At 37.4% G+C, this 14,308-nt stretch overlaps 1 pseudogene; it reads left to right on the forward strand.

Moving 5' to 3' along the window:
• The first annotated feature begins 435 nt into the window (after positions 1-435).
• On the forward strand, positions 436-8,272 carry LOC127633838 (tektin-3-like; annotated as a pseudogene).
• Positions 8,273-14,308: the final 6,036 nt, after the last annotated feature.

Here is a 14,308-nt window from a genome sequence, read left to right on the forward strand (position 1 = left end):
ATATTTGTTATGAAGGAATTTGTGTATTAATAAAAACATAAAATAAATAATAGCATATTAACACATTTCTAAAGTTATTAATGACAAATTGTACTTTTAGTGGCATGGTTGACATAAAATGACATGAAACTATGCCAAACAATGTATGCCTACTTCATGCCATTCTCTGTGACCTGTTGTCTCTGAACCTGCTGGACTGTTACTGCAAATTCATGTATTCTGAATGGATACTGGACAGAGACTTGTGCAATTACTCACCAGGGGGGATAACTGCCCAGAGAGCATTTAATGAGATTATGCTGTGTTGTGAGTTAATGAAGGAAAACCGATAGATAGATAGATAGATAGATAGATAGATAGATAGATAGATAGATAGATAGATAGATAGATAGATAGATAGATAGATAGATAGATAGATAGATAGATAGATAGATAGATAGATAGATAGATAGATAGATAGATAGATAGATAGATAGATAGATAGATAGGTGTTCAAGGTAAAACAACAACTTTGATCATGTGACTTGTCTGCCTATTTATCCATTTGATAAAGTACTTGGTTGCTGCTGGTTACCTGAATGTAAACTTGGATCTTGTGTTCTGGATTGGCTTAGGCTCTGACGGAAGTCTGGTTAAGGGCTTGCCTCTCAATAATGCACATCAGTGTTGTTAGAGATCTCATGCACCTGCGCAAAGATGTGCACTCACACCTGTCAGAGGTGCACACCTGCGTGAGCACTTCATGAGAGTAGCAGACGAGATTCCTAATCAGGGTGAGTTTAAAATACATTCTGATAATTTACATTAACAAATGTTTATAGATTGCCTTGCTCATTTGTTAGTAAGTGTGATTAGTTTTATGTAAATCTGAATATTTTAGACATTTGCAACAATTAAACGATACAGTACTAATATATTCATTCATAATATTTATTTGCAATTACATGGATTCATTGTATGTTATCTATTTTAAGTAGACCAGTTTGTGGGTAAACAAAATAAATTGCTAACACTTTACAATAAAGTTGTATTTGTTAATATTAGTTATATTATATTATAACTATATTAAGATTAACAGCAATACATAATACCTTTTCAGCAATTATTAATCTCGGTTTATGTTCATTTTAACATATGCTAACACATTCTTGAAATTAAAAGTTGTATATAATAACATTAGTCAATGCATTATGAACTAACAAAGAACAATTGTATTTTCATAAATTAATATTAACCAAGATTAATGAATTCTGTAAAATCATTTAGTTCATGACACCTGATACAGTGTATTTTAAATGTAAGGAGTGTTCAAGCATTATTTCTAAGGTCAGAGACACAGAGACATATTAATGGTGCGCAAATACCTTTAAAGTATATACAACACGTATACAGTTTTCATTAATAACATTAATAAAGATTAGCCAATGCACATTCCAATAGTTGGAAGTTTAATTATACTTTGATTGTTCTATTTTCATATGTATGCATATTTGAATGCACATAAACAGTAGAGCATTTATTTATAAAAAAACTAAAATATTATCTATGTAGTTATGTAGGAAAAAAATATAATAACATGTTACCTATGCATGCAATGCAATATCGTTATTCTGATGCTTTATTCTGTATGGCATCAGCTCAACATTCCTTCAGCCATTTAACCCAGTGTATTAGGGCCACATGCCCGTGTTTTTCTGTGTGAGACAGTCACACACATGCAGCCCAGACATATAGTTATTAACCCCAGATTTCCCTAGAAAGAGGTGGCCATTTGATTGACACATGGAGCTAATGGGATCCACCCAAATGGCCACTTATGCACGGCCCAAAACCAGCCACTTCCTGCCGGCAATTTCCATCACCAGTTATAGGAGCCACCAGCCCGCCCTGACCTACAACCAAAATTCAAACATGCCCAGGAGAACTAATTCTTACTTCAGAAGTGACAGTGCTATCCCAACTGTAGAAGGGATTCAAAGAGACATCCTGGACCTGGTCCGGGCCAAGACCATGTTCTACCCCTCAAATAGGACCGCTCTTAGTACACGCTACATGCCAGATGACTGGTACGAGTCCAATCAGAGTAACTACAGGGAGTCTGAGTCATCCCGGAATAGTGCAGAAAGGCTTCGGAGGGACACAATCAGGTTGATCCAGGATAAGGACCAGCTGACCCGTAGAACTCAGGAGACCACCAGCAAGAACATTGGTGAGAGGCTAAATGACATCAGCTTCTGGAGATCTGAGCTCAATCATGAGATAGACAACATGGAAACAGAGATAGCAGCACTGACAGAGGTTAAAAGAAGGCTTGAAAGAGCACTCGTTGAGACCGAGGGGCCATTCCAGGTCAGTGTGTGTGGTAGACGTGTTGTTGAATTAGACGTTGGTGTGCAGTCAAATAGGGATGGGCTCCTCGTTGTTAAAGGGGACATCCTGTACTCTATTTTAGTTCACCCAAAATTAAAACTCTGTCATCATTTACTCAACTTTTATATCCCTCAAAACATGTATGACTTTCTTCCGTGGAACAAAAGAAGAGTGCAGCTCTTTTTCCGTACAATGAAAGTAAATGGTGACTGATTCTGTCAGTCGCTAACAATCTCCGTAAAGGAATATTCAAGGGGTCAATACAAGTTAAGCTCAATCGACAGCATTTGTGGCATATTGTTGATTACCATAAAAATGAATTTTGACTTGTCCCTCCTTTCCTTTATAAATACAAATTGGGGTTACAATGAGGAATTTATAATGGAAGTGAATGGGGCCAATAACCAAACTTAAAAATAAAACTCACTGTTTCAAACGTATAGCCGCAGGACGTAAACAAATGTGTATTAACATGATTTTTGTGTGATAAATTTGAGTACTAATCTTTTCTCTGTAATTGTTTTTATTTTTGTATTTTATTTTTCAGCTTCATGGCCATGTCAACGTAATGTCGAAAACCCTAAAATGGCAATACAAATTATATTATTTTTACAGCTCAAATAATACACAAGTTTTAACAGAAAAACTAAATGTAAGTGCATTTATAAAATTATAAGCTCCAAATTTCTGTTATCAAACCTGCAAAAATTGGCCCTATTCACTTCCAATTTAAGTGCCTCACATTAACCTCTTTTTTTTTTTTTTTTTTTTTCAAAGAGATAAATATTCTGCTACAAATGCTGTCAATTGAGCTTAACTTCTTTGAACCCGGAATATTCCTTTAAACCTCCAACATTGGGGGTGACAAAATGATGAAATCGTTAAACATTTTGAGTGAACTATCCCTTTAATATTTTCTTTTGAGCTCCACTCATGATGCTTGTAAGTTTTGTTTTGCGCCAACAAAATACTTTAGTATTTCATTACCATTTTCCATTCTGTCTTTGACTCTTAGAATTAAATGGGTTGATTTTTTCTTTTTTTCTTTTTTTGTTCTCAGCTAGGAACCACATTTGGGTCACAGTGATCTAGTTAAAGCACCAGTAACTAGAAAAGCCCACAGCAGAGTGTCAGGTGACTCATTGTTAGAAACCACTTGTTAACAGAACCTAGTAGGGTGTAAGATATACACTCTCAATCACACTGACTTCAAAGTACAGTAGATCTACCCAATGAGAGTCACGTTAAGGGTCTGTTTCCATAGAGACCACACAAAACATGATGACTAGTGTCTTGGGTGAGTTTCAAGCGTAGTGACACCATCATCTGGCAGGAATGATCACAAGACATTTCCACGGTGATAAATTTGCTTTACTAGTACTGCCACTGTCACAATTTGTTGAGTCAGGAAGTGTCCCTTATAACAAAGCACCTGACGTATTATAACATCATGTTGTCATACACCATGCGGCCATGATTAAAACCCTCTCAGTTTGCTAAATGTTGCTTTGCAGCCATATTTACATCTGTTCCAAAAATTGTAGAATACAATACAATACATTACAGTACATATCTATCATCTATCTATGGCCACATGGAGTTTCATACCTCCATTTTCAGTTTCTTAAGTATCTTTCTTTTTCCGAAGTATTCAGTAATGTAGAGCGTTTTCAAAATGAAACACTTTTGAAAATGTGAATGTGGCCTAAATCTATTTTCTTACTCTTTTCCCTTCTCAGGTGTCTCAGGAATGTTTGTTCCACCGAGAGATACGGATGTTTATTGACCTTGTACATGATGACGTAGAGAGAGATCTAATTAAGGTAAAGACACCTGAGCCTTAATGTAAACACTAAGACGGTTTTAAAGGAATAGTTCACCCAAAAATGAAAATTCTGTCATTTTCTCAGCCTCATGTTGTTCCAAACTCCTTTGACTTTCTTTCTCCCTTAGAACACAAATGGAGATATTAGGCAATATATCACCATTCACTGTCATTGCATCTTTTCCATACAATAAAAATGAATGGTGACAGAGGCACCATTTCATTCTGCCTTTTGTGTGCAATGCAATGCGATGCAAAAAAATAAGAAAACGTGGGTAAATAAATGATTACTGTTTATTTTGAAGGTGAACTGATCCTTTAAACCCTACAATCTCAAAACAACAGCACGTATAGTGATGGTGACTTGATCAATGATTTTTTAAGGGGCTTTTTGTAAAATTGGTCTCTCAAGTATTTTGCGTAAACTGAATTAGTAAATAACACATTTTATTTCATAAACTAAAAGCATAATTAAGTCAGTAAGTCCTTTTGTATCATTTTTGCAGGAGATAGAGGTGATTAAGTCATGTCAGGAGAGAATGAAACAACATTTAGGCCAATCCATTGCTCAACTAGCGTGAGTCTTCCAGAATAACCCAAAACAAATGTATTTTTAATAAGTTTGCTTCGATATGGTCCATTTTGTATTCATCTGTTTCGTTTAGAAGAATTTAAAGTTTGATGAATAATCAAGACATCTTTGAAACATAATGGATATTGCGGTTATATTCATTCTGAAAGGTTTTTGGACACCTGCTGTGTGTCGTGTGTACTTTCTCAGGTCGAATCGTGCAGCACAGCATGAGCTAGAGAGACTTGAGTGATAAGGTCACAGCACATAGAATTGACGACATGTGTCAGCATCTCAGGAACACCTCTGACGGGATCAGCTACTACAGAGGAATTGATTGCCTGGACCCCTCGTGAGTGTAGTGGACAGTTATTGTGTTTACAATGCTTGAAACAGATTTTTTTTTAGCTGCTGTACCTTTAAGAAAATTGTATTCCTCATGATGGGAATGACCACTTTAAGAAACAATAATTAAACGTTTTTAATTCTGAGATTAAAGGAATTATACTTTTCTCTTTATGGCTTTGTCAGTATCAGTCTTCCAGACTCGTGGTCGAAATTCACTGATGACAACATCGTTCATTCTCAGAGCAAATGCACAAACTCTCACAAACTCCGGGATGAGATTGAGATTCTGCTCAACGCCACTTCAAATGAGAAGTGGAGCCAGTTTAACTCAGTAAATGTGTCCTTCACCAACCGTATCTCTGAGACAGCAGATGCCAAGAACAATCTACAGACTCATCTGGCAAAGGTAAACACAGGATGCTGAAATCAGTTGAATCAATGTCTTCTGTAGCAATCCAGTTGGCTTTAAGGTTTGGCTCTAAAGGACAGGCCACCGTTCACTTATATTGTATGGACCTACCGAGCTGAGACATTCTTCCAAAAATCTTCATTTGTGTTCCACAAAATAACTTAAGTCGTACACATCTTAGATGGTATGAGGCTGAGTAAATAATGAGAGAATTTTCATTTTGGGTGAACTGACACTTTAATGCTGGTCTGCTGCTGAAGGATCAATGTAAGAAGTTCACCAGCAAATCTTTCGTAGCATGGTCTTTCTGGTTATCCTTGCTGGTCAAACTAGTTAGGAAGCCTGGTGAGAACCAGCACCCTTAAGATATAAGACAATAATCAAGTATTGCTCTAGAATGGTAAAATCTGTTAAAAAAAGTCAAATAAAGTGAAAATTGGCTTCTCATATGTCAAGTTCCCATTTATTAGTGTGTATTTTACCTCATATATGCTGCTTTAGGTTGAATATTAGATTATCTAGGATTAGTAGAGTTACAAAAAAAAAAGTATAAATAAAATACCAATAAAATAATAATTTAGTCACAAAGGACCATGAAAGCTTACTGGAGATATTTTGGCATGCTAAATTCTTAAAGAAGCCAAACCAATGTACCATGATTTAAAATAATTTAATAATGTTTCTTTTGGATTAGGGAGGAAGTTTTGAGTCATATAATCTATAGGATGTACATAGAATTCTTACAAAAAACAATATACATTTTTTTTACTAGCTCATAGAAAGAAAAAGACAAGATGAAAATAAAAGAAAAACAATGAGATAGAAAAGAGTGCTCTGTCCTCCATCATCTTGTGAAAGAGATTAGGTCTTCTCACTGCTCCAAATAAATTTACTGCTCAATATTTGTGTTTAAAGAGCACCGAAAATAATTTCTTGCCTGCATGTGCACGTAATAAAGATCTAGATGGGAAGCCACTAAACACTGGAGTCTATTGTTAAGAAAGTTAATAAAGTGCATAAAGAGGCTCTCTGTCAGCTGTCCATAAGGTTTAAGTCATTGACAGCTTTTATCAGAAGCATGAGGTAACCAGTACAGAGCCTTCATTAGAGATGGTGATTCGTCAAAATTAAATTACATCAAAATGTGTTGGGGTCAGCGAGGGAGGGAAGACAGTGCTGAGCTCTCTTTCGAGCTCTGCAGGGACAACCCTCACCACAGGTAACAGTCCTGCTGAAAAGAGCAGCATAGCTGCTTAAAATATTGTCTTAAGGGTGCTGGTTCTCACCAGGCTTCCTAACTAGCTTGACCAGCAAGGATAACCAGAAAGACCATGCTATTTAAAGAACCAGCTCCGTAAAGATTTGCTGGTGAACTTCTTACATTGATCCTTCAGCAGCAGACCAGCATTAAAGGGTCAGTTCACCCAAAATGAAAATTCTCTTATTATTTACTCTGCCTCATACCATCTAAGATTTGTATGACTTAAGTTATTTTGTGGAACACAAATGAAGATTCTTGGAAGAATGTCTCAGCTCAGTAGGTCCATACAATGCAAGTGAACGGTGGCCTGTCCTTTAGAGCCAAACCTTAAAGCCAACTGGATTGCTACAGAAGACATTGATTAAACCACTGGAGTCTTCTGGATTTCCTATATGCTGACTTCATCTCTTTTTTGGAACTTCAAAGGTCTGGCCACCAATAACTTGCATTGTATGGACCTACAGAGCTGAGATATTCTTCCAAAAATCTGTTCTGCAGAAGAAATTATGTCATACATTTGCTGAGTGAACTAACCCTTTAACCAGCCTGGAAAAGCATGACAATTGATGCTGAGCCAAGCAAAGAGCCTTTCAGGAACTAAGGTCACAGAAAATAAATGTCAAAATTTGTGTTTATTGTCATGGAGAAGTAGAAATAGGGTTAGGATAAAATCAAAAGTACAGTTGCATTAATCTCACTATTTTCCATGTTCCTCCCTCACTCTATCTCTTAGGTTAATTACTGAGGTAAGGGAGACTGAAGTCACCATTCATAAGTTGAGAGAGAGGTTGATGGAGGCAGAGAACACTCTCCAGAACCTGGTAAAGACGAAAGTGACTCTGGAGCATGACTTGTCAATCAAAGCCAACTCTCTGTTTATGGATCAGGAGAAATGCATGAGCTTGAGGAAGAGCTTTCCAAGCACACCCCGACTGGTCGGTTACACCTAGGAATTGATTGTCTCTTGTTCTTTTACGGTCTGGATTCAAAAATCAACAATCCCTGCTTGTGAAGTAATTTTTTATCAATTAAGCACAATGAACTGTAATCAGTCCATAATGTAAGATTTATAAACAAGGTTAAGCACAGCATGTCCAACATTGTAAGTTAGTATTGGTGCTCTATTAAAACAATGAGAAAAATCACACACATATAAATAAATAAATGAATAAATAATGAGTCTGATGAAGAGCATTGAACTCGAATCATCACATATGCATTGAGACAAGAATTAAAGTTTTTTGGGTGGATTTATGGTGATTTTTAAATACAGCCCTTGCTTGAAAATGAATTATACTCCCAGAATAAGTTTTGTTTTGCATGCATCAAGTGCACTTTGAGTTTATTCCAGTTTTGTGTGAGAATGCCCCTCGACACTTAGATATGAAGTTTGTGAGGTGTCTGCAAATGTATACAATGCCCCCAGTATGTGACCTTAAGCATGGATGTTAATGAAAGTGAAGTTTAACAGTTTTAGAAAGTGATATGCATGAGGAACAAAATATAAATAAATCACTTAGAAAAGAAAGAAAGCTTTTTAAGCAACTGTTATTGTTGAACAATATCACTGTGGGAAAATACTCTAATTAAAAAATGATTGCATAAAATACAAATTTTATTTCAGATTTATGTTTATTTATAGTTCTTTACAGTCACATACAGTTTTTTTTTTATAGTCAGATCAGTAAACATCACAAACTTTAAGCTGATCTTAAATGCAAAGTTCAGTTTTCTTGTGATCTCAACTGCTCCAGACATCTGTTGAACTGAGATTGTTAACCAACTTGATCCTTTCCCACTTCCAACCAAAGTGTGATATGATTCTGACAGTTTAGAGACAGGAACCACACCACCTTGCTTTTGTTTGTTTAGTTCAGAGGTCTACTTCAGGACTGTCATTGATAAATAAAGTAGTCGACTCAACACTTCTCTGAGTATACTACAGCACAGTTGCACACACCGTGTTCTTATGACATACAAACCTACTTTAGAATCAGATGTCAGAGACAAGCAGGCTCAGGGTAAAGTATGCACAGCATCTGGGATTGTTGATTCAGAAGGAGAACGTGTTCGCTGTTACAAACAACATGCTGGTGCTCTGCTCAAACACACACTTGAAACTCCCTGGATAAGTTCAAGTCTGCTCTGTAGGTAACATGTTTTACAAGATATACTTGAGATAAAATGGGTGTCATGGCTCTCTAAGAATAGTAAGCGCTGATCCTTCATAAAAAGGAGATAAAACAGTGCTTATTAATAAAGTATCCACAAGAACTGAGGAGCAATATATCTAAATACAACCACACAGAGGAAAAAAAATAATTGCTCAGAGGTATCACTTTCATAGCTTAAGATATGGAGATGGAGATGGAGATCTCAGGTGGGTCTTTCCTTGTCAACTCAACCAAAAGGTGTATATACTGTATACTGGGGGATCAAAATGTCAATTTTTGCCTATAAATTTAGCAGTAAAACTACATAACCTTAGTAACATGACAGTGTCACTATTCTATTTTTACACAGAGACGAGTAGGTCTATCAATAAAATCAGCTGACTTAAAAAATTGAATAAAAAAAATAAAATAATAATTAATTAAATAAATATTAAACTAACATTTTGTGTTGTTTTTCCAAATTTGGTGTGCCTATATCTCCTGGAATATTAAATATACCTTAATATCCTTTTAGATTCTGGTTCAGAACAAAATACATTTTTGTATCTTCATTTTTAAGACCCTATGGCAGCGCCATCTTTTGACAGGAATGACAATGGGTCTATGAGGGATAGACACAGTCTCTTGATTGGTCTGTACTGCAGTTTAAAGTGTTTTTTGATCATTCCGCAGACAAAACGTTTTGAAAATATCTTTCCAAGGACATTCAATAGACAAGAAACTCCAGACAACATGAGCTGAGATGATCTGATGGGATCTAGGAGCTTTATACAGCTTTATACCATGCAAGCCATTAAACAGATGGTATGTTTATCCCATGGATTCATTCCCTTTAAAAATCAAATATGTTGCTACTGTAAATAAGGTATAAAAGGTTAAATCCCAGAGATATGGGGCTCTCAATGTGGCTTAATCTGTAAATTGTTACATTTTACCCATTTTCAAAGGTTGAAAACCAAATGGAGCAGAGGATGTCAATAAATTGTCCAATAGATCTCTGATCTATTTTTTTCTTTCCAACAGTTTGTTGCCTAGAATGCGGTGGCTCATTCAAAAGTCATCAAAGCTCTTGTTTTGCATTGTTTTTTTTTTATGTATTTATTACTGTGACTTAAATGAATGTTGTGAGCAAATAGTTAACAACACACCTACTGATCAGCTTCTAGGTTGCATAAGTCATTTAAATGGTGATTTTATCTAAAGCAACTTGCAATAAACGTTTTACAGAGACTTGTCAGGGTTTAGATTTCTTCTTAAGAAGCGGCTTGAGACTTCAACCTTGGTTACCAGCTAACATCTAATACAAGCTAACACCCAACCACAAATCTGACATTCCTAATGATCTCATTGATTTTCTGTTCTCAGTTCTTCTTCTCCATTGTCAAAAAAAGTATTGAAGTCTCAAGCTTTTGCTCCACTTCTATTCTGTTATCATACCCATTCTTCCTGCCTATCTTGAGTACACAGTGGTCCTGTAAAATGTTTGGTCCTGTAGACTGAGAGGCAGAGTACTGACATCAACATAGTACAGTATCTGAGAGCTTCTGGATTATTCGCCACTCCTACTCAACCCTGACCTTTGAAATATTGCAGGAATGTCTTGCTTAAGACAAATAAGACTCTGTTTGATCGGATATTGACATGAAAGGGAGATTGTAGAAATCTTATAATGTTTGTTATTTACAATGGAAGGGACTGGCTATTGTATTATTTGTATTCTGGGATTAATGGATTCTTTATGCAGAATTATGGCACGCTATTAAGTTCATAAACCCTGTTGGCCAATTTTCAGCTCAGAATCATTCACCACCTTTACTGCACAACTGAAGTGTGGTTCTAAGGGTATCCAGCGAAGAAAACATACAGACTAAACATCTGAGCAGGCCTGCCAACCCATGAGTGTCATCCTGTGTCCAGCTGTCCCATGGTACTCTTTTCACTCATTTTACACACAGTCAAAACACCACTTTAGACTATGGTATCTGCCAGTACAGTGTAGTTCTATTTGTAAAAGTGTGGTTCAAAAATAGCTGGACACTGGAGAAAAAACTTTGTATAAAGTGAAAGATTTCAGTGCCAACCCCTGTTTAATTTAAATTAAATGCTTAAAAGAGACACACAGGTCAATAAAAATGCCAAGTGTGTGTGTGTGTGTGTGTGTGTGTGTGTGTGTGTGTGTGTGTGTGTGTGTGTGTGTGTGTGTGTGTGTGTGTGTGTGTGTGTGTGTTGGAATTTTACCTTTAACCTTTCAAAGTCATACTGGGACTACAATGATCCTAGTGCATCAGTCCACCGCATGTGAAACCTCAGAAGCAGTACCTCAATAAGCAGAACTACAGCCGTTTAAGTGGAGTGGCAGAGGATCAGGCAACGGTGTGTCCAGGGACCAGCGAGCGAGTATTTATTTATCTTCTCTCTCTCTCTCTGTGTCTCTCCCGCTCACCCTCTCCCCTCCCCTCTCCCCAGGTTACCAGGAGGTGGGGTGGACCATTGGCTGACGGAACCGCCGAAGGGCAGCGGGGGTGGGGGTGCTAGGGCAGTCCGGATGCCGCCCCAGCCTGAATCAGGCGGGGTAGGAGTGTGACGAGGAGGAGGGTGTGGCCGGGCCATGAGGGTGTGGCCGGGCCATGAGGGTGGCCGGCGTGGCCGGCACTAAGTCAACTAATCAGCAAGAGAGAGAGATAAAGGGGAGCCAGAGATGCCAGTTCAAGAGAGAGAGACACACACATGGCCACTGTTACATTATTGTTATGTTGTTTCAACTTGAGTTTATGACATTAAAGTTTACGTTGACTGTTCTGCCGGTTCCCAACTCCTCCTTACCTAACCCTTGCCCTTTACAACTGGATTTGGATGGAATGACATAGGGTTGAGTAAATTATAACAACATTTTTATTTTTGGGTGAGCTATTCCTTTTAGAGCAAAGGTTGAGTTCCCAGAAGTTCCATTCCCAGTTCATATCGAACCTTTTCTGTTCATTCCAGAAAGCAGTTCGTAGCCCGCTCATTCTGAAACAGCTGCTACCATTGTTTCTTTCACATTACTGAGCTCTAAAAATCTCTCACCATTACATAATTAGAGTTACTGACAGAGGAGACATTCTCTCATTCCACTTTCATGCTATCTCACTCTCTCTCCTTCACATCTATGTCCCCTATGCTGGGGACGTGCATGCTATCCTCTCCTCAGCAAAACATACGATTCAGTGGACACAAAATTAGCTGACCTTAGCCTTCCACTCTTAACCCTCTCCTTTGAGAATGTACTCTGGAATCTTCACAACAGTCCTGGCATATCAAAGCTTTATTTTTAACCACCAAACAGCAAGCAAAGTCTTTGGAGTGGAAGGTGGAACTTTGTTACTCTATGACCATGCGCTGCACGGACGAGTTTTGATGTTGCGCACTGACTAATTTCGTGTTCATTTCAATGTCTACCTCTAAACGTGTTTACATACGCGTCTTCAATGGGGGGAATACGGTGGTGGATTACAACCCCCAACACCCCCCAAGCCTTGGTAAGCCCATGCATTAATGCGACCTCGTGTGTATGGTAATAATTCAAAGCACCATGGTATTATCATGTAATTCCTGTGAATCTGCTTTGGAATAATATGTACTGTGAATAGTGCTATTGAAAAACATTGAAATGGATACCATCACTGTACCAAGATGTACCAAGTGTGATTAGGGTGAAATATACAGTTTCTTGACTTAATTGTCATAACTATCTATTTAACTTTTTACCAAAGTGACACAGTGGTGCCACTGTATGACATAATGCAATACAATTCAGATGCATTTTATAATCGTTATAACCTCTGAGTGCAGGACTGAATGTCTGAACATCTGAGTCAGGAAATTGTTCACATTCTCTAACAACATGGCCATATCATGGAAATTTAAGATGGAGAGAGAGAAAAAGAGACAAAAACAGAGCGTTCCTTGACATGTTCACATGGTTTGCCTTCTAACCACAATATGATTAGCCTGTGCATTGTATTCATAGTTGCATTAATTTAAAACAGGAAATCTGACAAAAACAAGATATGTGAAACCAGCAGGCTTATTCAATGTGCAGTTAGACCACAGCACAACGGGTAGAGGGGGAATCCCTAATCAGAGCCACTCCTGATTGTGTGACCTCATCCACACTCATAAACTAACAGAGAATAGCCTAATGCAATAGGAAACTATCCATACTCCAGTGTAGATTAGAAGCTCAGTTGGCAGAAGACAAGAATCTAGTAGAGCCAAGAGTCTACAGACCACACGAAAGCTGTCTGCTTGAAGTCTGAGGGCTGATCGATCTGTTATTCTCTTTATATAAACATTGTATTAGTCTCAGCCTCAGAGAGCCCATGGACTGTGTCGCAGTCAGTTACTTTCTGATACAAAAAATAAAATAAAACAAATGGCAAACACTAGCTGAAATCAAGTTTTATTCAGATTGGTTGCCGCTACACAACAGTTTTTGGCCAGAATAAACTGCAAATTGAACAACACTTTGTGCTGATTGTGAAAAATCTAGCTATGTGAGACTAACTTTGTAGAGGAAAACCAAGACACATTTCTCGACACTGTCTTTCTCATCCTCTCTGTCTCCTGCTGAATCATGCTGAGTGATGATTCAAGAATTCACTCTGCTTTTATACTATCTGCTGGTGTTTATTTATGGCATTGTCTCCAAGGAAACCACAGGAAATGTGCACACCATATTAGAATGTGGGGAAGTGAAAGAGAGAGAGGCCAGATCAACAAATAAGTGAATATCTGTATGTCTACATGCTTTAGTGTGGGTGTGGATGTGGATGTGTGCTTATGGTGTATCAAATTGTACATTGTGTAAGTGTTGGTTGTGTGTGCGGACTGCATGTGCATAATAAAAATATGATGACAGGTCTGAATGAGAATAATTGTAACCAAGCGTCTGGTTCTTTTTTTTTTAATTGGTAGCATTTGAAAGCCTTTATTTACTCTCAACGCTTTGGACATAAAAGATCAGTATTGCTTTTATTCCCACAGACAAGTTGGCTATCTTTTCTAATAACTGAACTTTATAAAATATACTCAGACCTCTTTAAATGGTTTGGATGTTTCATTCATGCACTCTCTTTATTATTTATTAGCAATACCCTTCATAAATGCAAATACATTTACGACAGATTCTCTAAACCCTCAGTCTTCTATGACACAATTTTCTCAAGGTGTGAAGTTGATAACCCTAATGAGCTGTTCCAGAGCATGAGGTGTGTTTCACAACAATAATAAATGACTATGCTTATCAGTGGAAAAGTCCTTCAGTTTGTATATTAGATTTGTATACAGACAATCCAGCACCTTTATCATG

This window comes from Xyrauchen texanus, chromosome 40 (assembly GCF_025860055.1).
Source record: "Xyrauchen texanus isolate HMW12.3.18 chromosome 40, RBS_HiC_50CHRs, whole genome shotgun sequence".
Classification (NCBI taxonomy): Eukaryota; Metazoa; Chordata; class Actinopteri; order Cypriniformes; family Catostomidae; genus Xyrauchen; species Xyrauchen texanus.